Genomic DNA, 12,584 nt, shown 5'->3' with positions numbered 1-12,584 from the left:
AGCACCATGATTTCTGCTGTGCCACAAATGAAGGTTTGTGTGGTGTGGAGCCACAGATAATTTCATATCCAATCTAGCACAAAACCTATGAACGCAACAAACATAAACTTAAGAAACAGTATTCCAGCCAGAAGAGCCAGGCCTTCAGTATTTCTGTAATATTCAATTGTTCCATGAAGGATTATTGCCAATGATCCATTATAATACATTTCTCTGTATAAAAATGTTAAAGAGATATGTGTTGCCTCTTAGTAGATTTTTTTTTTGGAGATGCATGCTTCATTGTTCATTGTGCCTGTGATGTGAACCTTCTCTGCTACTTGTCTATTAATAATGACATCAGGGATAACAGATCCTCTGAAAGAGCTCTAAAAACAGCATGAATAGAAATCTTGTAATATTCTTAACTTTTAGAAAGTAATACTATAGTTTGGTCTACTTATACAGACCAGTGAATTCAAAATGCCTTAACATCTAAGAAACCCTTTGATTCAGACTACCTGATGGGTTGATAATACTCTGCTTAAAAGAAAAAGCATAGAATAATCTAGAATTTATTAGCCTGAGTGAATATTGTTAGATGGGTCTTAGAGTTGATTTTAACAGCTAAGTTACACTTTTAGGCTTGTGATGTAGAAAGGCAGATGGAGGAGATTGAGAGAGCTCGTGTGAGACTAGTTCAAAGAAAATCACGGAGCATTGACTGAGAAAGCTGAAGAGAGAATGAACGGCATACATTCCAACTGTAAAAGGTCCTGATGTGGAGAGCTACCACATCTTTTAACAAATTGAAGCCGAATTCTAAAAGACTTTAAAATTTAGGAGTCTGTGTTAGCAGTATCCATCCAATATAATTTAAAGAAAATTGAATGGGCAAAATTTGTTAATTTATTTTTTTGCTTTTTGACAGTGGTACAGATAGTTTGGCCAGGGTAAGCAATACATTGGTCTTTTCTTCGTATGAAGCTCCTGTTAATTATCTTAATAGGATACAAGCATGACCATGTAATTCTGTGGCCTGCCCAAGCCTACAACCTCTGGGTGCCAAGTTTTGACATGGAGCTGTGGAGCTCTTCATCCCAGTGGCTACTTTGTCTTTTAGGGCTTTGTCAAGGGTCTGGAAGCTGTCTGGCAGGTTATGGATTCTTGGTGAAATGGAAAGTTCTTTCCATGCTTGTGTGTGTGTGTGTGTGTGTGTGTGTGTGTGTGTGTGTGTGTGTGAGTGTGAGTGTGTGTATGCATGTGTGTGTGTGTATATGTGTGTGTGTATATGTGTGTGTATGTGTGTGTGTGAGTGTGTGTATGTGTGTGTTTGTATATGTGTTTGTGAGTGTATGTGTGTGTATGTGTGTGTGTATGTGTGTGAGTGTATGTGTGCACACGTGCGCACACACACACACTTTGGAAAGTGTGAATTTTTAGAGGTAAACATCTACTACCAGACCCAATGTATGCTTGCAAAACTCTGCCCTAGGGCCATAGGCCTTGTCTCTGAGAACATTCAACCTGATGTACAAATGATTTTCCCACTTTCATTGACTTTCTGTTTTTAATCTGTTCCTGAAGCAAATGAAGAAAGCCTTCTTACAGCCTTCAAATCTTTCAGGACCAATTATTTTGGAATGTGACTCTTCTCAATTCTACATTTGTAACTGTTTAACACAGTTCAGAAAAAAAGAAAAGTTGATTCCTGTGTCCCAGACCCAGATAGTCTTAATAAATCATCGTTGAGGTTGAGGGTGACTAGTCAGGGAAAGCGTCTCTGGAGGATTTCACAGCACAACAGGATGGTTCAGCAGTCACCCAGGATGAGGGAGCCTCATGCTTTAATCTGCCATGATAAATTGGTAGACATTAAAAAATAGTATAACATTGTCTTTCTCTGCCTCTTGTGGTAACCAGAACTAAGGTGAAGATCATGGAGGAAAGGTAGGTCTGTAGGACTGTTGATTTGTTTGAGGGGTCCGCACCTTATTTCAGCACCATATGTGTGGTGAAGTGCAGGTGGTATGAGGAACCATCACAGTGGCTTAGTAATTTTAATCTCAGGCTGGTGAGACAGTTCAGCCAGTAGGGGTGCTTGCTGAAAAAGCTTGGCAATGTGAGTTTGATCCCCGGGCCCCACAGGAAGGTAGAAGGAAAGAATTAACATCACAGAACATCCTCTGACTTCATATATGTGCCATGGCACCCATGCCTCCAATCTGCTATGATCAATAAAGAAACAAATTAATATCAATAATAAACATAAACAAAGCTTATAGACATTTTATTTTTCACCATTTTGACTCTTGTCTTTCTTTGTTTCTTTGTTTCTTTGTTTCGTTTCTTTCTTTCTTTCTTTCTTTCTTTCTTTCTTTCTTTCTTTCTTTCTTTCTCTCTTTCACTCTGTATTTGTCCATGTGCACACTTGTACATTCATGACACAGGACATGGAGGCCAGAGGACAATTCTTGGGACTTAATTCTCTCCTTCAATCCTGTGGTCTTCTGATATTAAGCTAAGTCCTTAGACCAATTTCAAGTGCTTCTATCCATGAGTCACCTTATTGTTCCCTAAATTTCATTTTTTTCTGAAGTATTTAACCTAGGCATAAATAATGACTTATCACTGTCCTTTATAAACTGTTTGCCAATATGGTATTAAACTTCCCTCCCTTGGTCACCTCAATAGTCTTCAAATTGGGTTCTGGTCACAGCGACGTCAGCTGTCTGAAGTCTGATAATAAGGTATCAGCATAATTTGTTCATTCTTGAAATGTAAATGTACTCAAAATTTTTTAGTTTTAGTGAAAATTCACCTCCTTCTGGCTCTTACTGAAAATCTATATTTTTAAAACTTAAATAGCATGCGTTCCTTTCTTTAGTGGCCATTTTTTTGGTCTAGCTCATCCCATTTCCATTTCCTTTTGATTTTTAAATCAAGATTCAAACCAAGTCTTATTCATTGATGAACTAAATAAACCCTTCTCTAGCAAAGAGGCTGCTTTCTAATTAGCTGCAGGACATAATTAGCACATTCTCTGGGCCAGTAAGAATTAGATTTACCAGATGCCAACCGCTGACAACCTGAACAATATTTGTGGCAGCCAGGCAGGCATGGGAAGGCAGCCGTGTAGGTGGAGAAGTGGGGGTATGAGAAGAGAGTCTTTAGGGGTACTAGGCTGTCAAGGTGTCAGTGTGAATTTCTGACAAGCTATTCACTTGTGCTATTAAATATGGTATAGCTTCAACTTTCAATATGTGAGAGAATTTCTTAAATCAAAAGGCACCATGAAAAATTCTGCGTTAATGATCAAGTATTACACAATTAGTCTTCTATGTACATGAAAGCTGTTACAAATATAGAGCATCTTAGCTGAGAGCCAGAATCCTGGATCTGTGTCAAAGGTCAGCTTTTGCTAACACCCTGCTCTTGGCTGCAACATTCATTTAGTATCAGGGTACATGGACCTGTGACATAATTATATTATATTCTAATTAAAAAAACACAATAATTTAACTCTACATTGATTTTAACAATGTTCCAATGTATTTATTCTAATCTCAGACACATGCATGAAGATGCAAATAGAAACCTCAGAGCCTTTAGATATGTCTTTAAGATTCAGTAAGAAGGTATGAAGAGAAACCATGTCTATGGCAACTTTTATAAGGAAAACCATTTAATTGGGGCTAACTTACAGTTTCAGAGGTTCAGTCTGTTATCCACATGGCAGAATCATGGTTGCATACAGGCAAACATGGTACTGGAGAGGTAGCTGAGAGTTCTACATCTTGATCCCCAGGTAGCAGGAAGTAAACTGGCTTGTGCTTCTGAGACCTCAAAGTCACTCTCTAGTGACACACTTCCTCCAACAAAGCCACATCTATTCCAACAAGGCTGTACCTCTCAATAGTGCCATGCTCAATGGCCAAGCATTCAAACTCATGAGTCTTTGGGGCCATCCTCTTGAAACCAACACAAAAGCCAATAATACATGGGATGCTGTTGTGAAATACAAACAGGTTATTTATGAATAGAGAAAACATCTCATCATCTTTTCCAAAGTCTCTTGTCTACAGAGATGTGATGTTAAAAAGAGGTCTTGTGATCTTATCATACAGTAACAGGGTCTCCAAGGCTGTTTGAACATCTTCCTGGACCTTTTATTTTTAATCACAAATGGGCTGGTAAGAGTTTTGGACAGTTCCAGAATAGAGTTGCCTAGCAATGAAGTGAAGGATGTAATCAGCACGCGCTATGATGCTGAAGTAACAACACAACCTCTGCCAGTAGAGAATTTACAAAAACAAACATAATCCAGCCACATTATAAAAGTGTGGTTTTTGAACGAATAAATATTTTTTTTTGTCCACGTACTTACAAATTTCAGTTAGGAACGAGGCAAAATGAACAATCTTCTTTCCAGTTTTCAACATAATCAATGTAAGATCATTCAAATTTAAAATATCTAGAAGTCCCAACATAAAAAATTAATAAAGAAACTAGTAAGATTATCTTGAAAATGAAGAGACTTGAATAAACTGTCATATGTATATATACTGTGTGTGTGTGTGTGTGTGTATATAGTGTAGTCAAACACTAGATCATCTTTCATAGACAAAGAGTAGAAAAACAGAGAACAGTACAAAAGCTAGAGGTGATGTTTTCAGAATTAAAGAAGTTTTCAATCTGATTCTTTCAATGCTTCTTTCTTGATTGAGTGTCGCATGAAAAGGCTTCTTTAATTTCCTATGCTGCAGGTAACCTAGTTGCTGAGAGTATTAACTAGTTGAATATTTGAGGTGATTTGAGATTTTTTTTTCAGTTTTTTTTTTGTCAGAACATGAACTTTGCCCAGGCTCAGCCCTTAGTAGGTGTTACCATCTTTACCATCTTTTATTATTATACAAGTTAATTCAGTTCCATTATAAATCAGCAAACCGCATTTCAAAGAGTTAAAGAGTTAAGCAGTCTTCACTCCCCATTTTCTGCTATGGTTAGCATCTCATTATCTTGTGTTAGGGGCTTGGATTATTTCCAAACACTGTAAACTATGTTTTAAAAACCACGAACTCATAACTCAGAGGATCACTGGTCATGTCCACTTTTAGCTAATTTATATGTATTCACATATTTCCACTTTCAGAACAATGATGGGCTCATGGTAAAACTCAGTATTTTTGAGTTAATATTATTGTCTATAATCTAAAGAGGTTTCAACTTTCCATTTTCTTTTTATTCACTTTTTTAAATTATTTATTTATTGAAAAACTTGTTTGTTCTTTTTGAGAAAGCATGTCTCTATGTAACATTGGCTGTGCTGGAACTATGTAGACTAGACTAGCCTTGAACTTCCCTCCGACTTCCATATCCTAGAATTGTGTGCACCACCATGCCCAGCCCTTTACCCATCTTTTAACACTGCATTGTATAGGGCTGGTATATGTGTAGAAAAGCCTCTGACATGAACATACTCAGAAGCCATTTGCTATTTTCCTCTCAGTCACATGAATTTTTTCTCTTTTATTTTTTATTGAAAATAATTTACAATATAGTGGGACTTTTTAATTGGTCATACTGGCTAAAATAAAAACACTTCTCTCTTAAAACTTTTCAAAGCATATATTTGAGTTCCTATATTTTAAAAATATTATATTGATTACTTTAATGACTCATGAGGGTTATTATTTTATGCAACATGCTGTCTCATTGTAGGTATAACTCCTTATCTGGTTATTACCCATTGTTGGCTGCTAATGATCCTTTCAGGTTTTGCCTGTTATATGGAACACTATTTTGTTCACAGGTCTTTAACTGCAATCTGATTGTTTCCTTAAGACATGTTCTTGGAAGTCTAATCATGGGTCAATATCCACAAGAAAGCTCCTAAATTCCAGTGCTATATTTCTTTCTACAAGGGGTTACAAGCCTTTGTTCTCTACCTACCTTAGTTGTAATAGTTATTATTTAAAGTGAATTCAAAGGGATAAATACGTACTTCCAAATGTCTCAGGTCACAGCATGACATACCACCAGTGGCATACAACATGTTTCTATATAGAACAATCTCATTATGTCCTCATCTTTTGCTTTCTTGACAGTTTTTCTATTGTATCTATAAAAATGATCAACTTGTAAGCAGTATTTAGATAATATAGATATTCAGTCAAAGGATTGCTTCTGGGGATATTTTGTGAGTTGAGAGTTTTAAGTCTATATATTTCAAGTTATAGTATCCATTACTGTCCAGTAGAATTATACATTCATGTGATCCTCCTGTATACCACAATGCTTTGGAATGACTTTGGCTGTGGGCATGGAAGTTGTAATGTTACTACTTCTTTCTCAGCATCCAGGGGATGATCTCAGTGGTCAGGCTGGCTCTCTGTCCCGAGGCAGCCTGCAGGGCTCAGGAGCCCCATTCACATTACCGATGACTATTCCAGGAATGTCCATGATGGTCAATAGTGACACTGATCTCGATATGAAAACTGGTGTGGAGAGAAAGAAAAAAATCCCATGAGAATTAATTTGAGTACATGAGTTATAAATGGGTATTATCTGTAGGGATGACTGATTCCTTAATCTTTATAATGTTTCATTGAATGGCACATAGTTGTACATATTTATGAAGTGCAGTATGGTTTGTGGATTAAATACACAATGCATAATTATGTAATCAGCATAATTATCATTTGTATATCCTTAGTTCCTCGTGTGTTAAGCCTTCCAACTCTTCTCTTTCACCTCTTCACAAAATATGTAATGATTTAGAACCTGTTGTCATTTCACTGTGCTGTGAAGCACTGGAGCCTGTTCTTTGCATCATGAGAGTCATAAAAATAGATCCCACTTTCTTTCCTTGGGCACTGTCATGCCAGCAGATATTTAACCGCTAGACTGAAGACAGAGCTGCACAGAGGTGGGCACAACCATGGGAAGAGCAAAGGTATTGGATATAGCTTTGAATGGTCATTCTGAAGACCTACTACATCCAAACTCCAGTTACACAAATTAGTCCAATCCTTAGAATTATATCATGGCTTAACTTGGATTTTTCTGCTACAGAATTGCCTAAATCACACCTTGTCAATTGTTGGCCATGGCCATCGTTGGCCATATATGGGATAGCACAACTATAGGTGGGGTTGCAAATAACTGAGCAGCTGTAAGAGTTTTCAAAAGCGCACAGATGGACACCTAAATAAAAATTAAAAACCATGAATCTGAGGGGTCTCTTGCAGCTGTGGGCAGTGTTGTATCATGTGACTTCACCTATGCCTTTGTTCTGAATGCATGCTATCGTGACTCCCAATTCCAGTGAAAGTTGCTTGATTTAAACATTGATGTAAATTATTGTAAATTTTAGTCACATTAAAAATAAATTCATTAAATACATTTTGTCTTGGGATTAGGACAGAATTTCCAGCAGTTTCTCAAATGTCCTTCTCTGTGTTTCTGCCATTTGTGATACATATTTATCTCTTTGAAGTGAGAATTTGGAAATTTATGTGTTTATGTTTAATAAAATATCTGTAATATAAATGTCAATTATGTATTATAGACTTTTAAAATTATTTAGTTATTTTTACAAGTTCAGAAGTGTAGACTTTGCTTACTTTCCATTCTCACTTCCCATGTCTACTACCACTTCCAACCCTCCAATATCCCAACAGATAATAATATCTCTCCCCTGTATTCATGTCTATATATCTATTGGTTTCATTTTGTGAACCACCAAGACCAAACAAGGACATTTGTGTGTGTGTGTATGTGTGTCTGTGTGTGTGTGTGTGTGTGTGTCTGTGTGTCTGTGTGTGTGTGTGTGTGTGTGTGTGTGTGTGTGTGTGAGAGAGAGAGAGAGAGAGAGAGAGAGAGAGAGAGAGAGAGAGAGAGAGAGGAGAGTGAGAGGCATGCAGGCTGTGGCTTTGCAACTAAATGTTGAAGCCTGGTGGGCTCAGCAAGAGGATATACAACTACAGACAATGAACCCCTTTCTCCCAGAATCTGTCCCTAGTTACTAGTTTTAAATAGCGTACTTATAATAGCTTTGAGTAATGTTTCTCTCTGACATTATTTCTAAGGATTACCCAACAATTAGAAATGAGTTTATTAAAGTGTTCCCTTAATTTGTTTGAAGTGAGAATTTTAAAAGTTGGTATATATCTAGAATGTAAGACTTACACTTGCTTTCAGGATATTGTTGCCCACTAAACTGTTTTAAGACCAGGAGGAATATTACCTGTAATGTAGAGGCTTTGGTAGTCATTGATAAAGAAAGGAGGAATGTCTGGATGTTAATGGCAGTGACCAATAGCAAACATAGCTATGTATCCTTTACTGTGTGCGTCATTGGTTTGTGGACCTGGGAGGTCACATGGTCTGAAGCTTTGGGCAGAAGGCTCTGTCTTTGGTTTCTGATTAGAACTGAGCCACTGCAATTTGATGTGGCCCTACAGAAATCATTTAATCTTTTTTTGTGCTTCTTTTAATCTATCTAGAGAATACAGGAATATCACAAAAGAATGACTATGCAGAGAAAAATCTGGTCTGTCCATGCTTACAAATCCCCCTCATTCTACTTAAAAAAAAAAAAAGAAAAGAAAACCTTTAATGGTGGTGTCAAAACATAAGAAATGAAGTTAGCAGTCTTAGATGTATGCCCACATTTATGTTGAGTAAATAAAATTAGAGAAAAATACTCTTCTTTTTCACGGTCCCCTTTGTGAATGAAAGACTCTCTTCCCACCCCAAATCATCAGAGTGAGTAAGTCCTATGTCCCAACTGAATGCTCTGTGGGGACAGTCTTTGAAGGAGAGCAAATTGCTTTGTCAGATAGATTGTTAGTCCCTCTCCCCTCTTAAAAAGATCAACTGGGGACAATTAGAAAGCCAGAGAAGAGGAATCTTAACAAAAAGGTCCGGACATCCAAGCCACTCTTGTGGAGAGCCAAATGGAGAGCATTAGAATGCATTATTGATTGTCTGGAAAATTATGGCAATTATACTGTGGATATCAGAAAATATGGACTGGATGCTCCCCTGCATTCCCTGAGGTGCTATGATCTAGCCGGCTTCTCTAGGGGTGGTAAAGATGAGAGAGATGTTGCTAGTGATGTCTGTTGCCTTCAGATCTACAGAGCTTCAATCACAGTGGTCTTTAGAACACAGCACACAAATCCTTCACCTCAATTGCTTCACCGTAAGCTCAACACAGACACATTACTTCATTTACTGCTAACTTGAGCCGTGTGCTAAATTGAGCCTTGTGATGATACGAATCAGGTTTGTGAATACCACAAACTCAAGTTATGGTTTAATTGAATAAATATTTCTGTGAGTATCAGCAAAATAGGAATTAAGTTTTCCATCAACATTTCCCTCAACTAGCTCCAAATCTATCTACCATCATACAGCATTTCTTCCTTATGAAGAAGTAAAGCAAGCTTGTTGAAAATGAATCCATATTGAAAACACCAGGGAGTCTGTCTTATTGGATAACAAAGCATTTCTTATATATTATAAAAGAGGATTACCAAGTCCCTTTGTTTCTAGAGCTGTCTAAAAAAATAACAGATTTTAGAGAAAGATGAGTTTGAAAACAAGATAAGAACAGAAGATGAAGAAAGCAATAAATGGGTCCTTTGTCTTTGCAGGCCTGCTGGCTGATCTGGAAAATTCCCCAAGCTTCAGGGCTTTCCATCTGACAGCCCTGATATGTCACCCTTTCCACGTATACACATCCTAATTGGAAATGTGGCATTTTATGCATACACATGCATGCAGGCAGCATAAAAGGGCAATCCCTGTCTCAGGGAAGATTCATCTTATGGAGAGAATATGCATGGGGAAGAGGCAGAGCAGGATCGCGTCACAAATCACTTTTTTTTTTTTTGTAATACTATAAGTGAGAAAGAAAACTCCCAAATGTCATCTACCGAGGTGGAGGAAATACATCTTGAACCCCAATTATTTAGTTTGCAGCACCCATCAGTTCATTTATTAAATGAGCCAAACACTTATGAGGGAAATCTAAAGCTGGTTTTGTGTCTTATGAAATGGTTCTTGTGTGCTAACATATTGCATCATATCCTTTCAGCAAGGCACATAATAACTTCTCATTTGCAGCTTATTAATTCAGTATGGATGGAATTTCTCAGATTTTTTCCCCTCCTTATACTGAGTGTGTGTGTGTGTGTGTGTGTGTGTGTGTGTGTGTTTGTGTGTGTGTGTGTGTGTGTGTTTGTGTGTTTGTAGGAGGAAGGACACAAAGTGTTGTGAAGGTACAAGATTAACACTATCCCAGGTGACTTTGTTTACTGTCAGATATGGCCTCGTGGCTTGCACACGTGGAAGAAAGAGGGCTTTGTGTCCATTATAAAACTACTACAGAGCATAGCAGATGGCCAAACCAAGAGTCACGGTTATGACCAAGTCTGCTACAAATGTATTCTGCCAAACCCACTGCCTTTACCTGACCAGTTTTGATGGGAAAAGTCATAGGAACCTGCAACTTATAATTTGATACAAAGCTAGAGTCACCTGGATGAGGCAACCTCAAGTCAAGACTTGTCTAGATCAGACTGGCCTATAGTCATAACTGTGAGACATTTCCTTAATGTCTAATTGAGGCAGGAGGGTCTGGCTCACTGGTGTTGCTGCCATCCTTAGGCAGGTGTGTCTGGATTGTACAAAAATGGTAACGGAGAAAGCCACAGTGAGTAATCCAGTATAGAGCAATTCTCCATGGTTTCTGTTGTAAGTGTCCACCTTGTTTTCATGTGTAGGCTTCCTCATGATGGACTGTAATCTGTAAGTTATTTAAACCCATTTCTCCTTTAAGTTGCTTTTGGTAACAGCGTTTGTTACAGCAACAGGAGCCAAACTAGAATAGGGATCACAGCTTATGTAATTCCGACTTTCCCTTCTCCTCCCAGGACTATACTGCCACCTTATAATTTACATAATTTGAAAATTAAACCATTCCATAAGACCTTATTGCTAGTTGAAATGAAGAGAATGCATTTAACAAATAAGGTTTTGTTCTTAAAGCATGAATTTTGATCATAAATGCTGCTTTATGAAAAGGGAAACAACAAAACAAAACCAAAGCAGGCTACCAAAGGAGAAATGTCATGAAACAAAGGAGAAACTCAGCTACAAAGCCTTCGGTCAACAGTGATTTCCTCCTACCCGTAAGACATGCAATGCAATTGTGAAGCAAAGCTTTGGGAGTAAACAAACAGTATCTCATTTAACTGAAGGCTCACTGCAGGATGTGGACCTCATACCCAACACCGCTTTGCTGACCAAGAACCTGAGACTAGATAGCTCTGGAACCTAAGGTAAAAACAATCATAAGTGTTCTAGTGAAAGTACCTACCAATTAGATGACTCCTAATGGCATTTGTTATACTCACAAGTCAGTGCCTTGTTCAGCCATCACCCATCTCCTGCAGCAGATGGGAACTAATAGAGAGACTCACAACCAGACATGCATAAAGTGAGAGACATTAGAACACTCAGCAGTAAACAGGTTGTCTCTATAAAATACCCCCCTTCAGGTCTCACGGAACTCTTTGGAAGAGGAGGCAGAAAGCGTATAAGGGCTAGAGGGGATAGAAAACACCAATGATGCAAGTCCTCTAAACTCAAGGGGAATGATGTACGTATGTTTTCATAGAGACTGAGGCTGAGGCAGCATGCACAGGATCCACAGCAGTCTGCACCAGATGGGCTACTAGAGCTGACAGAAGAAGGGGACACTTGCCCCACCCCTAACCCTGAAGTTATCTCCAACAGATAACGACTTGCAAATAAAAAGTCAGTATTCTCCAAGGGAGTCTTATTGGGAAAACAAACACCTCTTAAGGGTAGGTGACACGTCAGCAGTAGATGGCCAACAGAAAGGAAACTCAAAGGACCATTGGAAGTTCCTTGTCTTACAATGTCAAGACAGGGATATTTTTTAAGTAGGTTAAATTTTTTGTTTTATTTTATTTTATTTTATTTTATTTTATTTTATTTTATTTTATTTCTTAACCCAGCAGGTTCTTCACATGTCTACTATGGCTTCTGGATTTGTGATTTTATGGGATTCCTGAGTGTGCCACCGAGTCAATCTTTGTTTCCATTGCTTGTGCCTCTTCTTGGCCTCTTTCCCTTCTGTATGTTTGTTTGCTTGTTTGTTTGTTTTGTCCTATTCTGATATGTTTGGTTTTACTTTATTATTATCCCTTAGACGCCGGTTTGTTTTCTAAGGAGAGACAGGAGGAGAGTAGATCCAGATGACAGAAAAGGTGTGGAGAAACTGGAGAAGTTGTGGAGGGGCATAATCAGGATATATTGTATGAAAAATATATATATTCAGTAAAAGGAATAAAAGGAAGCGTTGGAAATGATGCCCATGTCTGCAATCTCTTCCCTGGGAGAATAAAAGGAACCATTGGACATGATGGCCATGTCTGCAATCTCTTCCCTGGGAGGTTGAAGGAGGAGAACTGCCATGAGTTCAAGGCCATCCTGGGCTGCACAGTAAATTTCCATGCAGTGTAGATCATAGAGTAAAGCCTTACATAAAAAACATAATAGAAGAAGGA

Source organism: Mus caroli, unplaced genomic scaffold (assembly GCF_978045245.1).
Source record: "Mus caroli unplaced genomic scaffold, Mus_caroli_1 scaffold_12, whole genome shotgun sequence".
In the NCBI taxonomy this organism is placed as follows: domain Eukaryota; kingdom Metazoa; phylum Chordata; class Mammalia; order Rodentia; family Muridae; genus Mus; species Mus caroli.
This window is presented reverse-complemented; position numbering follows the sequence as displayed.